Source organism: Miniopterus schreibersii (genome assembly GCF_964146895.1).
Source record: "Miniopterus schreibersii genome assembly, chromosome: 8".
Taxonomy (NCBI): domain Eukaryota; kingdom Metazoa; phylum Chordata; class Mammalia; order Chiroptera; family Miniopteridae; genus Miniopterus; species Miniopterus schreibersii.
This window is the reverse complement of record NC_138109.1, coordinates 51,815,186-51,830,583: the sequence shown is the minus strand read 5'-3', so window position 1 is coordinate 51,830,583 and position 15,398 is coordinate 51,815,186. Positions and strand designations below refer to the sequence as shown.

General features: G+C 38.2%; 1 protein-coding gene across 15 annotated transcripts in view; it reads right to left on the bottom strand.

The window, feature by feature from the left end:
• The window catches only part of ADGRL2 (adhesion G protein-coupled receptor L2), a 178,002-nt gene that overhangs the window by 82,421 nt on the left and 80,183 nt on the right, over positions 1-15,398 (bottom strand). The gene's annotated exons all lie outside the window — the stretch shown is intronic.

The window sequence follows — 15,398 nt, the reverse complement described above, 5'->3', positions numbered from 1 at the left end:
TCCTTTAGCTCAACTACTCACCTTTATAAGACAATTTAAAAATACTCTAAACAAAATACTTTCCAGTGTAATCTAACCATAGTCACTAAGTGGATTTTTTGAGCGAATTTAAAGAAAAATGACAAATTTAACTAATGCATTTATAAATATTGACAAGCTTTACAAATATAGAATGTAACAACTAATGAAGAAATGGGATTCATTTATGCAACTGAATAAAAACTCGCCTATAAGCTGGCCTTATATTCTCATTTAATGCAGACATATTGATTCCTGTTAGTAGCATTATCTTAAAAATACTTTTGTCTTAGCAGTTTCCCCCCAAAATAACTAAGACACTATGACAGTAACATACTATGGCACAATAACTTATTTCAATTTATACACACTGTATTTAAAACTGACAAAAGTCAACAGATGGGCATTCAAAGGAGCCAGCACTGCTTCAGGGCAGTCCAGCAAGTTGAAACAGCCGGAAAGGGTGAAAGTTCTCTAAGATTCAGTTCTGTAAATCTACAGAATGAAGATAAAAAGCATCTGTGGTGTTTCTTTTCCTAGCTGTGTGGCTCTAAAAGGAGATAATGTACATATATAAGCGCTTACTTAGAAATCCTGTATGAATTTATGTACATTGCATTAGGCAGAGTATACATAACTACCGTTCACGAATGCTATGAAAAAAGATTCCCAGATGAAATAAAAGATTAGAATTTTAAGTGTAACCATTTTTCAACCAGGAGTCCCAAAGTAGTAACAGAGCATAAGAGAAAGGGTAAAAACAGCAAAGCCAAGAACAGTCAAGAAGACCTGTGGGGGAGGCACGTCTTTGCTACCCTGGTTCACTTACCTGTGGCTTAGCTGCCGTATCAGAAACCTCCCCTACCCGCCTCAATTGTTTCATTTCAGTTACCTAACCTACTGTCATCTATAGTATTCCTGTTACAAAATACCAGCAATAATTTTCTTATCTCTATCCTTTAATTACTCTGCATCACATGAATTATTCCTTATATTCCCTTTTTTACTGAAAAAACACAAACCTTCAGAAGTAAACTGTTCTAAGGCAGAAACTTCCAAGTTAAAAGCTGGGCTGTGTCCAGGTCAATCCAAAGCCAAAACCTAGCTCTCTAACTTTTACTGCAGAATGCCTCTCACTAATTCACTGAAACAGAAAGTCACCTGGATAAACATGCACCCTCTTTCTAAGATGCAAATAATCCTCCAAAAGGGGTACTGGGTTACACATTAGTAGGATTTAGAAAATTAGCAATTCTCAAACTTGGCTGGCCTCTCAGTTCTACTGAGAAAACTAAAGGAATAATTGAAATGACGAGAGAAGGAAAGAACACAGTTTGGAGCACAGAAACCTTTAGGGGATTGTGGCAAACCCCAACTTCGGTAAGTTTTCACTAGGAAGGTTTATGGTCTTATGAGATTACTAAAAGTGTGTGGAGAGGTGCATTATCAATGAAGAAGAAATACAGAAACTGAGCTGGGAAAATGTCAAGACAAACAGTAAACAGGCCAACCTTTCAAAGGGTTTGTTTATGAACTTCTCCAAGTTCATAAATAAACTTTATATATACTATTGCTTTCTCCCATTTCCAGATACTAGATTGAACTGCCTTTACAAAGAATCCAGCTTAAAGTAGTAATATTGTATTTGTTTTAATTTGAAATATTTTTATGGTTTCAGAAAGGACACATTTCTGTAGCAAAAGCTATGTGGAAATTCAAACAAGTGACCTCATAAAATTTGAGAGCACGGCATAATTTAAATAAAAACATTGCAATTAACATTAATTTTAAAAATTCAGTATTTTTGCTAAGTAAATCTTATGAAAAAGCAGAACAAAACTTATTCCTAAACATTTATTTAACCCCTTTTTTGTATACACTAGTGACTTACTATACTGAGTCACACAGAAGAAATCATCACAAGTATGGCCGCTAATTCTTTTTTTTATATATATATCTTTATTGATTTCAGAGAGAGGAAGGGAGAGGGAAAAACATCAACGATGAGAGTCATTGCTCGGCTGCCTCCTGCACGCCCCCGACTGGGGATCGAGCCCACAACCTGGGCATGTGCCCTGACCGGGAATCGAACAGCCATCTCCAGGAACCTAGGTCGATGCTCAACCGCTGAGCCACACCCGGCTAGGCTGGCTGCTACTTATTAATCACACTTTCTTCCTTTGTCCATGAAGTAATTCTTAATTGTTTAAACTGGGTATTTTAAAGAAAAAATGTTTTAAATAACTTGCCAAGGCTCTACTATTGATTCCTAAACATGACTTGGCATCAGAGTCATCTGGTAAAGTGTTTTTAAAATGACAGATCTTCAAGCCCTAATCCAGATCTATTCAATTAGAATCTCTGGGTTCAAATGAAACCAAGATATCTGAATTTGGGGAGGAAAACTGTGAACTTATTTGCAGCACACTGATATATAATAACTACGATGTGCCAAGAATTTCTCCAAGGCCTTATAAAATAGTTTTTATTTCTCTATTGAGATTATATATTTTTAAGTCATTGTCATCATATTTCCCCTTAATTCTCTAAAGTAGTTTTATTTTAATCTTTGAACATATTCTTAACAGCCACTCTGAAATGTTTATCTGCTAAATCTAACCTCTGAGCCCATGTCAGAGGAAGTTTCTACAGAATGCTTTTTCTCCTGAGTATGGGTCAGCTTCCCTGTCTCTCTGCATGTCTTCTACTGTTTTGTTGTTGAAAACTAGACATTGGAAACAATACACTCTTAGGAACACCTGATTCAGATCTCTTCCCCTGAGAATTGTTACTGCTGTGTTATTTCCTATTTAGTATCATGACTGGATTTAAATCTGCAGGTTTGTCTCCCCAGTAGTATACAGCTCCTATGTCTCTCTGTATTGTTGTTACTATTGTTATTTTAATTCTTTTTTTTAAATTTATCTTTATTGTTGAAAGTATTACAGATGTCCTCCCCTTTTCTCCCACTGACCCCCCTTCCCCATACCGCTCCTGTACCTCCACACCAGGACTTCTTATTTTTATTTTCTTGCCTGGGCTTTCTGGATCACCTTGTCTCTGCCTAGCTTAGTGATCAGCCAATGACTGAGCAAAGACTCTTCACAAAAACCCCTAACCTGTAAGTTCTCTAACCTCTGCTGACTGACCTGAGTGTGTGTTAGGGAGAGTGTTCAGAATCCAGGACACATGGTCAAGTCAGCCTGGGTTATTTTTCTTCTGGACACATGTGTGTAGCTTCCAGTTCATCAAGGAAGCACAGAGAACTCTGGCTTTTTCATTCCAAGATTTCCTGGTTATGTTTCAGACTGGCCCTCCAGTCTCCCCGCCTGGGACCACCACCTCAGGCAGAGCTACCAGTTTTCCAGTGTTGACCACTTTTACTGACAACACTGCTGGGCATGGGTTTCCACCCTCCACTCCAAATCAAGCCAACTTTCCCTGGCAGCAAAGTCACTGAATTTCAAGGTCAGCCTTACCTTATTGAAAGGACCAAACTGACAAACATAGCTAAGAAGTTAAGGGTTGGAGTGGGATAGGAGGAACCCTAGGGTAAGAAGGCTTGTTCACACCAGAAGTTCTACCAGCTTTTTATCACTAAATGCTTCCCAGTTTCTTATATGGCTTCGGTTCATTTCCAGAGCCCTAAAATAATGGTTGATGCTGACACCTGTGAAGGGAAAGGATTTGCCACTCTGGTCACCCCATCATTAGCAAACGTTCTTCTAAAGACTTTACAAATAATTACTGACTATAAATTCTCAAAACAACTGTATGAAATAGGTATTGTTAGTATCACCATTTTACAGAGGAAGAAACTGAGGCATGGAGAATTATATTGTCCATGATCACACATCCAGTAAGAAGGAAACCAAGGTCTGAAACCTGGTAATTCAGTTCCCAGGTTCATGGTCTTAAATATTACTGTAATGCTTCTCCAAATGACAACAGGCAGCAGGTCTGGGGACTCCTGCTGCTGCGGGCACAGTTAGGGTGTACTTTGTGCTTCTAGTCTTAGAGAAAGAAGGGTAGAAAAGGAAACAGTGCGTCTGACGGCCAAGTATTCCACAACATTGCTCTGCCAGCATAATCAACATAAAGAAATTCCCAAATTAAAGTCTTTTAATCACACTATTACTATGACATTTATTCTAAGCCATATTTTCAACCAATTCCTATTTCAACAAAGAAAAAAATAAGCATCCCAACAAGTAAAGTGTAATCCAATCCATCTCGCAACCCTGACAATCGAAGAAAAAACTTGCGGGAGGCCCTGGGAGCCGAAAAATCAATACTGCAGCTTTGTCGGTATTTTCTGTATTACCAAAAAAAAGTTGCAAACAACCTGAATTATCATAGAGGAACGGTCCAATTATGGTTCATCAATACCAGGGAATGTTATATTGTTTTAAAAGTGAAAAATATTTTTTTCTATGATCAAATAATATGTGTTTAATAGTATAAAATTTAGAAAGTACTAATAAAGAAAAAAAGAAAAAAATTCATACTTCCAGATGTGGAGATCATCTTATAATATATCATTTCTTGTGTTTCTCAGGGTGTGTGAGTGTGTGCGTGTGTATGCATGCATATGTATGTATACTTGTTTTTCCAATACTTGTTTTTCCAATAAAAAAGATATCACATTAAAAAAAAATACTGCAGCTTTGTGCTGTGCAGATGTGAATGCTGCCAAAGAGGGTGCTCAGAGTACAATGAACTGTTTTGCTCCATTTTCTCCACTCTAAACAAATGATTTTGAAAAGACGATTTTTCCCCCAGGCTATAAAATGTCAAGCAATGCTCTCTATGCTTTAGGCTAGTGGCTGGAATAAATACCTCCCAGCAACAGGTGCAGTGACTTAGGGCTGAAATCACTGGCATTCAGGGGATAACTCCTAATAAACAGATGCACTGCTACCAGATGGGAACTTGTGAGACCAGAATTGAAATTCTATCATCATTGGTGAGCATTTTTGCAAGAAAACATGCTACTCTGGCAATACATAGTACATGCTGCATGCTGCAGTAAGCTTAGACTTGCGACGGACTTACGTGATTGAGGACATTTTGCTTGTCTAACACTGTCTCATTCAATCTGCTTTGTGCACATTTCTGTAAAATCATATATCCCTATAAAAGTCTTCTTATTGAGCCATAATGTAAGAACTTCAATGTTCTGGTACTTTTTCCTAATTACTTTGAACTAACCCCTGCCATGGATGCTACTGCTCACTGTCTAGGGTCCCAGTAAGCACCATGACTTTTGGTTACCGGGGACGTCTATGCGACTGGGGCTGTGATTTCACACTCTGTTGAAACATTAACTCAGGCCACAGTCTATTACCAGTGCTGGCATTCGAAATCTCTGGCTTACTCCTGTTTATATATGTTAATAAGATTTCTTCCTAAAATGGAAATGGGAAAAATACTTAATGAGGAGGGGACAGGATGTCAACCAAGTTAAATTCTAGCTTACAAGCTTCCAGAAAATGTATTTCCATTTCATTATAATTTAGATGAAAAGAGAATGTGAAAAGCAAACCTACAAGATAAATTATTTCACTAAAATAGTTCAACTTTTTCTTTTACCTCTGCATATTCATGAGGTTGTCAAAACAAAAGTTAAAAAAAACAACCAAGGACCTGTAATAAGACTTTTCTTTGTATACAGCATGTTAAAAACTTATTTCATGTAAGTTTGCAGACTGTCACTCTACTGTTTTAGTTATGCTGTTAGTGCATTTAAGAAATAACTTTATCAATCAAACCCAAAAACATCTAAATTTTTTTATTCATTAACATATAATCCTTTTAGCCTGTCAGTATTGTATGTGAGGAGCCTAAATTATGACAGTAGAGAGAGAAATACCAAGTTCTTACAAAATAAAGTGTTCATCATTTCCTCAGGTACATTTACTTCTACTTCCATACTGATCATTTAATATAATCTTTTCACAATTTTATTATTTTTTTACTGCCCTCCTGTTACCAGAAATTCCATTAGCTCCCCTGACCACACCCAATCTCAGAATGTTTATTCTTAAAAGAGGTCAAATAAGGAACAAAAATGCAAAAATATGAGACTTGTTCCCTCATCCAGTGACTCACCCTGTAAGTCATACCGGCTAAAGCATTCTACTCCTTTCCTGCCACTGTATTTCGTCTGATGAATAAAGCTATTTAGGGTTGGAAACCTCACTTAAAGTATTCCCCAGGTAGGTCTCCCAGATCAAAGAAAGTTAAAAGTAGGATTCTAAGACCTTTCGTTAATGCCTTGTCACCTTTAAACATAAAGAAGAAAAAATTTTAAAACCCACAAAATATTATTAACCATCATTTAATTTTGAATATTTTTTCATAATTTCATTTTTTAAAAGCTACATTTAAGTTGAATCACGAGAGGGACAACATTATATATGAATATAAGATCTCCATGCCAATTAACTTTCATTTGGCAACAATAATTTCTGAAGGAGTAAAGAAGATACTAGTGTAACAGCTGTCTTCCTCATTAAAGGCATCTACTATATAAGAGGGCCAATTAATACCAATTCTAAAACTTATTTGAGTTAACTACATTGAAACTTCACTGAAACCACCCACTCATTTCGCTCAGTCCCAAGCAAGAATCCAAAGGCAATCCCACTCAACCACTGCTGGCTCAAACGATGTCCTAGAAGAGATAGGCTGTGTATTTCCACATACATCAAGTATTTATTTCTCACTTCAGTTGGAAAGATTAAGATAACCTGAAACCAGCCTCGACTGTTATATCTTGACTTTTCACAAATTGTTACCCACACCAATACTCAGATCACTTAAAAAGTGTCAGCCATTTACTCTTTTCCCACTGAGGAAAGGAGAAATGTCCTCTTTCTTCCTAGAAGCTATAAAAGTCACTCTTTCCCCCACACCTCAAAACACTAATACTTAAAGTTAGGAGTTTTGGGGTTTTTTAAACTAAACACACTAATACTTATCAGAGACAACAGAAAAGATTTTCTGCTAAGGGTAAGAAGGCAGTTTACAACATGGTCCTAGAAGAAAGAAAGAAATGTTTCATGAAGTATTTTCCCACCTCAAAAACGTAACTCATAAGACCAACATTGATTTCTCAAATTTCCCCTAAACAATGCTTAAAATTTTATTCTAAATTATGCTACCTACATGAAAAACTTTAAATGCAAATCTAGACTGTCACTACTAACATCTAAGTCTCTTCCGTTACCACTGAAGGTTATTTTTATCTCAGGAACAGTTGTAAAGATAAATATCTAAAACATATACAGAGCTATGGAAACAACTCATCAAGTGAGTAATACGATATTTAAAAAATTACTTCGGTGAACATTATATTACGGTGCTATTACTTTTCTCAATGCTCCTGGACCAATTAAAAACTGTGAATGACAAAATGAGTGAAACCAAATGCAGGAGTGAGCCTTCAAAATACAAAGTCAAAACAATCAAAACCACCACCAAACAGAAAGCAGCATTTCCAACACATCTTTGGCAACCCCACCTAGACACTTACTGTTCATTCATTCACCCGCTTGTATTTCTGTGCTGAGCCCATTCTAATGCCTCCATTAGACCCTCTGGAATAAGCCGGGGAAACTAACAATTCCCACGCTGGGGGCGTCACCACTTCCACAGACCACAGAAAGCCCACTCCCCCAACAGGCCTCCCCGAAACAAAGGACTATAAAAGGGCTGCTCGGCTCACTGCGTTAAAACAGAAACCACTTTTCAAAATTACGTGAAGGTTATCAAATGATTCGTTAAATGACAATATAACAACTTTCACTTCATGGGTGGTTTTGCTGTTATTATTTTTGTGTTCCGGGGTTGAGGTTTGCTGAAAAAAAATTTTTTTAATCGTTACCTGAGGATATGTTTTGTTTTTTAAGTTAATTTGAGAGAGAGAGGAAGGGAGGGAGCCGGATGTGAGAAACATCAACGGGCTGCCTCCCTCCCGCCAACCCCCCGAGCAGGGATGGAGCCCCAAGCCTGGTGAACAGGACATTCCAGCAAACCGAGCCACGCTGGCCAGCCTGAAGTCTGCTCAATTATTAATGAAAAGGTGAGGCTCTAAAGAACACACTCAACTATTGTCAACTGTGTGCCACCAGAACATTCACGGAAAGAGGGACAGAGGGCGAGAAAATTTAAAAACGATGCCGTAAAGATACAAAATGTTGTAAAAAAGAAATACTACTACTTTCCTGCAGAGTTGAAATTATCTTCTCTCTTGCCTTGAACTTCCAACCTGAACATCGGGAGAACTAAGACACATCGTGGTGGCGAATCCACGCGTGGAAGCCCCGCCCCGGCACAGACAGCCCCCGGCCGCCCTTCCTGCTGTTCCCTGCGCACCCGAGTGCAGAGGGGGCAGAGCGCGCTCAGCTTCGGGCTTCAGGCATTTCAGCCCGAGGGTTGACCTTCAATAACACCGGTTTCAACTGCACAGGTCCACGTACGGCACAGGTTGGTTTGTTTTTTTTTCAACAAATGTCATAAAATAAATTTTCTCTTCCTCATGATTTTCTTAATAACATTTTCTTTCCTCTAGCTTACTTTAGATTGTAAGAGTACAGTCTGTAATGCATAGAAATGCAAAATGTTTGTTAACTGGCTGTTTATGTTCTTGGTAAGGCTTCCCAGTCAACACTAGGCTATTAGTTTCGGGGAAATCAAAAGTTATACACAGATTTTTGACTGTGCCAGGTCCACAGGCCTAATCCCCACATTGTTCAAGGGCCAACTGTACAGGGAGTTGGAAGAAAAATGGCTCATAGGAAACCTGTCTGAGCCAGTGCGGTTATGCCCTAGAATACTACTCTAATGTCCCTTCCCCGGTGCTTTAACTAAAACCCGAGTCAAGATTTACATTTAGAACACCAGCAAAAAGATCTTCATTCAACATGTTTAAAAGCAGAGAAAAACTGACCTGAAATACAAGAAACTAGGATCCTGGGATTCAATAACTGTGCAATCAACTTTTTAGTGTACTCAAGTGAGTTCAATTTCACTGTCATGTTCAGCCGCAAACACTTTTAATGTCACCCTTATAAAGCTGAATGTTACCAGACTTTTTAAAAAAGCACTTACTATTCAAGGCAAAAAAGAAATGCAGGCAGCTTGCTAACAGCCTCAAAAACAAGCAAGTGCTTCTTATAAGAAAATCAGAGTAAGTTTAGGCGAATCTGATTTATGACGACAACAGGCATGTTTTAGAAAATCACATCTCCCAAGATAAATTGTCCAAACAAATAATAAAGGTTAAATGCTTTATATAAGAATTGGTCAACAACCATGAGAGCAATTCCAAAGTAGGCAACGGAAAAGAACAGAAAGAGGAAATACACAATGCTCTATTTCACTGGGAAGGACAAACAGAAAGCCGAAAGTTAAAAATAGGTGAAATTTTCTTCTATCAAATAATCAAAGGTTTGTTTGTTTGTATATTGTAAAACAGCCTCAAGCATCTCTGAGTCTACACACTGGTGCAGTCTTTCTGAAAAGAACCTTGCCAAATTCCTTTTATAAAAATATATTTTTAAAAGAATCCCAAACTTTAACAAAGATTTGGATAAAAAGATATTCATAATAAATAAAAAATTTGAGACAAAGTAAAGAAAAATGGAAAGTTCAAAGACAAATGCCACATTATTTCACTTAAATGTGGGATCTAAAAAACAAAATAAATGAACAAGTAAAACAGAACCAAAATCATAGACACAGAGAACAGACTGATGGATGCCAGAGGTGACGAGGTTTGGGGGAACTAGATGAAGAAGGTGAAGGGATTGAGACGTACAGACGGGTAATTACAAAACAGTCATGGGAATGTAAAGTACAGCATAGGAAATACAGTCAATAATATTGTAATAGCTATGCATGGAGCCATGTGAGCACTGGAAATAGCTGGGGGAACACTTTGTGAAGTATCTGATTATCTAACCTGCAATGCTGTACACCAGAAACTAATACAAAGTAATATGGAATGTGAACTGTAATTGGGGGGAAAAATTTTAAATAAATTGGTAATATAGAATATGACACAACCCTAATAAACAATATTATGTTAGAAATATAATAACAAATACTAGAAACAGTACTATAATGAAGACTATTTAGTGATTTGGAAATGTGCTCCCAGAAAATTATACAAAATAATTATAAATCGACTTCAATATATATTTGCATAGGGGGGAAAAAAAGGGAGGAAATGGAAAGCCTTTTTGGCATAGCAGCGACCAGCTCATCAAAACCACTGGGCTGTCCGGCCAGTGTGGCTCAGCGGTTGAGCATTGACCTATGGTCCTGGAGACTGCGGTTCGATTCCCAGTCAGGGCACATGCCCAGTTTGCAGGCTTGATCCCCAGTAGTCATGCAGGAGGCAGCCGATCAGTAACTCTCTAATCATTGATGTTTCTATCTCTTCCTCTCCCTTCCTCTCTGAAGTAGATAAAGACATATTTTTAAAAACAAACAACAAAAAAATACACACTGGGCTCAGAAATCAGGGAGCTGATGAAAACTGGCCACCATTCCTGAGGTATCATGAAGCAGAACTTGGGTTAAAGTGAGTGAGTGAACAAAAGGGCACTCAACCTAGAGGGTAACAGAAATCCTATTTCCCTCTATGAGAACAATCTGAAAATAGACCATCTTTCACCCTGAGAACTCAAGTATTTCCTTCATCCTCTTGGTTCTTAGCAGCTAGACTCTGCATTCCGATATGGAGATCCTGGTGGGTTCCCCAAACACTGCATATATCCCATTTCCTACACCACAATCCACTCCCTTATTGCATCTCAGATACATTTTCCTTGGATAATCTGCGTGCAAACACACTTATTCAATAAAGAAAGAAGTATTTTGCTGAAGCAGGGGGAGGGGTCTGTCTCCTATAGACTGCATGGGTTTCTCCTACTCCCTACCTCTCCCAACTCATAATTACCTTCTTCCAAATTTCCCCCCAACTCAACCCAGGCTTCTTCCCAGCACATGCCATGCTTGCCACTTTGCCGACGTACATATATTAGCCCTTACATGCTGAAAGGTAGATAAGTGATCTATTTTTATGAAATTAATTATTCATATAAAAGAAAAAAGCAAAGGGTACCTGTGACACCAAGGGGCTTTGTAGAAAATCCCATGTATTTATTCCATATAATTCAGGAAAATGTACCAAGTTAATCTGTTTACACTATGGAATTGAGTCTTAAATAATTTATTCATAACCTAAAATCTAGTATGTTCATTCCTGCTTTTATAACTTTCTTCATACCATTATCCCCACTTGGAATTCCCTCCAGTATACGCAGTTGCTCCCCCACCCCCCTCATTTAGGGGTCATGAGCTCCCTCCTCCTAAAGCTTCCATAGAAGAAGACACAGCATAAGACTATCAGGAAACTAACTTAAAAGGCAAGCTTGATTCAGAAATAAGATAATTTTTGCCTTTACACAAGTTATGTGGCCAAGACTCCCCAAATTACAAAAAAAAACCTTGTTAGGTTTTTCAAAGAAAAGCATTAAAAAAAGGAGGGGTCACTGTGGCTATGGTAGCTCCACTCTTGCACGCCGAGCCTCAAGGAAAGGCAAAGGGCAGAGCGAGCGCATCCCTACGCCCAAGGGTGCCCCCAGAATGCGGAAACGGGGGGCCACCCCTGCCTGCAGGGGACACTCTGTCCATCTCCCTGTCTTCGGACATCTGATTTCCAGTTTCTGCTCTGCAACAGTATCTTGGCAAGCTTGTCAACCACATTAACCTGTAGGAAAGTATCCACTTATATCCCACAGGCCGGCTAATTGGCTTGCTTGCTTCCTGTGTGCTTTAAAACCTAGTTCTTGGCTGCACATATAGCTTGAGAGTCTTGGCCTTCTGGGACAAGACCGCTATTTCTAAGAACTTCTGAACCATATGCTATTTTGCAAATGCACACTGTTCAGCACAGACCATCAAGATTTGAACCTGGGTGCCTTTGTTTCCTAGCTGAGTGATGTTGTTCAGAGGTAAAACTCTCAACTTGAGTTGCCCTATCTGTAAAATTTGGAAAATAGTAACTCCTATGTCTATAGAATTTTGTAAGGATTAAATAGGTTACTACATTGTAAAGTCTTCAAAACAGCGCTGAGCAATTACAAGTGCTCAATTCTGTCAGCATACTTTCCTTAAAAGCGGTGCATATGGCACCTGGGTATAAGTTCTGGATTCCATCTCCACTGATCTAAGGAAAGAGCCTAACTGGTAAATTATCAACCAGATATAACTGAATAACTCATTATACGCAGATAATTTGCAGATTATGCAATCATAATTATAGGTTATTAGAAATCAGCTAGTCACTATTGTTCCTCTCTCTCCCCAATACTTGGAGGACACACAGTTCATTTGACAACTCTGCGTGCGTGTGTGTGACCGTGCGTCTGTGTGTGCGCGTGTGTGTGTGTACACCCCTCCATATGCACACAATACACTGGAAGATAGGTCAGGAAAAAGGACAGTGACTTGCAAGAACTTAAAATATTCTACACACTGCGCACATTACCTCACCTGATTATCACAAAGATCCTGGCTGAATCCACAGAACATTCTGGCTGCTCGGTGGAGTATTACTCCTCTCTTTTTAAGATTAGAAACAGGAGAAACCTCCTCTGAGGTATCTTCTCTGACCACACCCGAAGCTATCTTAAACCTTCCATCCTGTTCTAATTTTGACAACACACCAAGGACATTCTCTGCATTTACCACAAGGCTTCATATTTATCTACTTATGTGTTTCTCCCTTTTAAGACCAAAAATGCCTAGAAGGCAGGAATGAACATTTCCTCTTGTTTTTAGCCCAAGCATCTAGAACACTGCTTGGTTGTTGCAAGCACTTAACTTGATGTTAATTTTACAGCTCAGAAAATGGAGATTTATCCAAGGTCACATTACTAAAAAAGGAATCAGAAGACGGGCTTTAAGGCTCCTTGCACTATACCATGGTATCTTGTCAAGTCCTATCAGCAGTTAATTTTTGCAATTCCAGGCCACTTCGCTTCAGCACCCTTTTAGCCTGTTCACCATGGTTATCGTTGCCACCCTAAGAAATCTCTCCTAGACATTTAAATAAATCCATCAAATGCACCTTTAAAGGGACATGAATCATTTTTTCATAGGTTTTCAATACGTTATATTAAACAATTTGCAAACTATATTTCTGAACATATAATTCCCTCGCCTAGTTACACATTTGTATATTATAAAAGTGGAAATTTTATTTGAAATCCTGATAGGCAAAATGCCAGTCACCCAAAAGTTAGTGACAAGTACTTTAATGATGAAAACTTCATTGCATGCAACATTACGATTTTTTTTCTGAGCATTCAGATGTCAGCATTTTTTATTACCCAAACCGAATGATCAAAGACCGCAACACCTCTGCAGGTTTCAAAGGAAACAGGACTAAAAAGTTCTGTATCTTGGTCTATTGCCTTGGTAACCTTTGCTTTCACTGTCTAGTACAAAGTCAGTTTGTTGAATAAATTAACTATCATACCAAAATTCTGTTTCATTGTTTCTGAGGAAATATGCTTGCCTACACATATTTTGTAATAAGCATATATTGGAAGTCTATATGGGTATATCCTCTGTGGATCTAAAACCAACAAAAAGCAACAAAACCAGATCATTCTACATAGGGAGCCAAAGGTCAAGTTTTCCGAACTCTGTAAGGCTTTAAGAGTTGGGGTAGGCTCTCTGAAGATGGAAAACAACCGTGTGTATTTTTATGTAGGGGTTGTCGTCTTGCCAAGGCCCCTATATCTTGGTCTCCTATTTCACTAACAATTTTACCTCAACCAAAATAATCAGATGCACCCACTATTTCTAAATGTTCTTACCATTCATTTTTTCAGACTCAATGTGTGATATATATATGGTCTGCAAAAATAAGAGATAACTGTGGTGTCAAAAATCTAGTAACTTCAGTAACAAAAATTATGTAACTATCTTTCATAAGCAACTCCACTATTTTCTCAGGTACAATTAGGAATTTTTTCATATCTTCCCAGTGTCCATCATGCTATAATATGAACTCACGTGCTTTCTGACTAAAGATGAAATAAAAGTCTGGTTGGGGGTACAACTAGTTTCTATTCTGTTCACAACTATAATCACAGCACCTACAAAGGTGGGTATATATTAACATGCCAACAGTAATTTATGGTATGTCCAAATGTTATTAAATCAAATTTTAATTCCTTGAGATAATTTCATTTGTAATCTTTTGAACTCAATTTCCTATTAATTACCTTACTTTTATTGCGTATTTCCATTGTTTAGTTCATTTATTCTTCATTGAAAGGTTTACTGAATGGTGGCCCTGTGCTTAGCAAAACACAGTATATTGAAATGAATTTTGCAGTTCCAACTTTTAGCAGCTCAGTCTTAAAAGTATGAAGCAGGAGCACATCATACAGTGAGAGAAAGGCGAATAACCTCAGAAAAGATTAGAAAACTATCGTGACAGGAAAGATGTCAACGAAGGCTCCTCGGGAAAGGCAACATTTTTAAATCTCCAATATCGAGAATACACGAACTGAAACAGGTAAGGACTGACCAGAAGAGAAATGACAGACCTCAACAAGGTCATTTTTATAAATTTATATTTATTGTTGAAAGTACTCCCCCCCCCCCCATGACCCCCTTCTCCCCCCCCCCCCCAGGCCTTCACCACACTATTGTCTGTGTCCTTGGGTTATGCATATAAATTCTTTGGTTAATCTCTTCCCACCCACACACCCACCTCCACCTTCCCTCTGAGATTGTCAAGAATGTTTCATGCTTCTGTGTCTCTGGGATCTATTTTGTTCATTGGTTTATTTTGTTCATTAGATCGACATAAGTGAGATCCTGTGATACTTGTGTTTCTCTGACTGGCTTATTTCACTTACCTACTGCTATTATTTTATTCTAAGAACTTTCATTTTAAAGATATACCACATTATATGAAACGCATAGTTTTGAAAGTGTTCTATGAAAACATTTTTTCTCACTATAGTTTTGTTTAATCAGCAAGGCTAGCCTCAATTAAGGCACTCAACGTTTCATGTATATTTACTTGGGTATTTTGCAAAGGTATCAAAAGCTGATCCAGTATTTCCAAAATACTAAAGTGAAACTCCATGGGCTGAGAAGCTCAACGATAGTGCGCTATATAAAGACTGTCAAACTAATATACTGTTCATCAAAAGACAAGTTTCTGTCTCACTGTGACAGCCTCCACTCTCATCGTCTTGTGAACGGCCCTTCTAAAATTCTCCCATAGCTCACTGTCTCCATAACTTGAGTCTGTCTGTACTTGGGTTGAACACCCCTCTGCC